This window comes from Etheostoma spectabile, chromosome 17 (assembly GCF_008692095.1).
Source record: "Etheostoma spectabile isolate EspeVRDwgs_2016 chromosome 17, UIUC_Espe_1.0, whole genome shotgun sequence".
Lineage (NCBI taxonomy): Eukaryota > Metazoa > Chordata > Actinopteri > Perciformes > Percidae > Etheostoma > Etheostoma spectabile.
Genome location: NC_045749.1, coordinates 16,102,757 through 16,104,565, shown reverse-complemented (window position 1 = coordinate 16,104,565; position 1,809 = coordinate 16,102,757). Strand labels below are relative to the sequence as shown.

Genomic DNA, 1,809 nt, shown 5'->3' with positions numbered 1-1,809 from the left:
CAAGCTAAAAATCCCATTCTGAGCTTTGCGGTCACAGTTTATTTGTAACCAGCAATCACAGTTTCCACTTTGGTTGGATAACATGTCTTTTTAAAGCAAAAGTCAATGTTTTAACAGGTATTTTCATGGATCAGCAGGTCATCATTGATTTCTGTTTGTATCTCCACTGTGTGTCTAACAACCCAAAGAGATATTGCTATTTTTTCCCCAAACAGTAATTTAAACCTTGTGTGCCTTGTAAAAAAGCACTCAATCCTATAGTTCTCAGTCTGTCAATAGGAAGTCTTGACCTGCTGTAAATGTGAGCAGCAACACAATGTATCCTGTTATCTTTTTGTGTGGGTTCATTTTGGCTCAGGCGCACAACCTAACTACTATGAGCGCGTTGCAAAACTCTCCATCTTAGCAGCAAGTCTTCTTTTGGGTCTTAAAAGCGTGCAGAGTGGGTCGTTATTCATTTAAATCAAGTGAAACATCGACAGCAGGGTGAGATCATGTCTCCAACTGTATTCTTAATGTTTTTGTATCACATGTGCAAAAAGCACACACATTTAGGCTTAGGACAGATACTTGTGTTATGTCATGTTCTGGTTTATTGTTATTTCCAGTAGTAGAAAGTAACTAAGTACATTTTTGAGGTCCTTTGATCATTTTTGCTAACACTTCACAACAACCATCATTAAAAGATGGCAAATTGATAGTTAATTAATCTTTAGTTAATTGTCATTTAACTGTTGGCAAACCATAATTTTACTGTTAACAAACAATTGAATTATAATTCATACAAATATTACTACTGCTGTAAATTAACAGTTTATTTTAAAACACATGATATCCCTCATATACTATATCAGTAATAATAAAAAAAGGCTTGTAAGCCTTTAATAAACCATTTTTAAAACATCTATAAACATTACATTGATAGATGGACCAGATTTTCCTAACACTTGGTTGAGGGTTACTATTTGGTTTGTAAACCGTCTATAAACAGTGTGGATGGTTATTATAAAGTTGCAACAGAGGACTACCTTGTTAAATAATTAATAAATACTGTGTAAAACATCTATAAACATTAGTTAGATAGATATTAGTCAATACTTTGTAAACTGCATATAAACAGTGTCTGGAAGGATATTATAAAATTCCAACATGTAAAACAATTATATACTGCATACACACACATATACACATATGTATATTATGTATGTGTATATATGTGTATATATAATATGTTTATACATGTATGTGTATATACAGTACTTTGCAAAGATTTTAGGCAGGTTTGAAAAAATACTGTAAACTAAGAATGCGTTAAAAAAGTGTTAACAGTTTACTTTCATCAATTAACAAAATGTAGTGAACGAACAGAAGAGGAATATAAATCAAATCAATATGTGATGTTACCACCCTTTGCCTTCAAGACAGCATCAATTCTTTTAGATACACTTGCAGATTTTGAAGGAACTCGGCTGGTAGGTTGTTCCAAACACCTTGGTGAACTAACCACAGATCTTCTGTGTGTAGGCTGCCGCAAATCCTTCTTTCTTTTCATGTAATCCCAGACACAATGATGTTGAGATCAGGGCTCTATGGGGGCCATGCCATCACTTCCAGGACTTTTTGTTCTTCTTTACACTGAAGATAGTTCTTAATGACCTTGGTTGTATGTTTGGGGACAATCATGCACCTCCCTGATGATTTTGCGTGATGGATAAGTATCTGCCTGTATTTCTCAGCATAGAGGACACCATTAATCCTGACCAAATCTCTTTGCAGAAATGTAGCCCCAAACTTGCAAGGAACCTCCAC

The 1,809-nt window shown here is 34.4% G+C and overlaps 1 long non-coding RNA gene across 1 annotated transcript in view; it reads right to left on the bottom strand.

Moving 5' to 3' along the window:
* Nucleotides 1-1,247: 1,247 nt before the first annotated feature.
* Nucleotides 1,248-1,809, bottom strand: part of LOC116705509 (uncharacterized) — a 25,554-nt gene continuing 24,992 nt past the window's right edge. The window contains exon 3 of the long non-coding RNA XR_004335944.1: nucleotides 1,248-1,259. This is a non-coding gene — a long non-coding RNA (uncharacterized LOC116705509). The remainder of the gene's footprint in view (nucleotides 1,260-1,809) is intronic.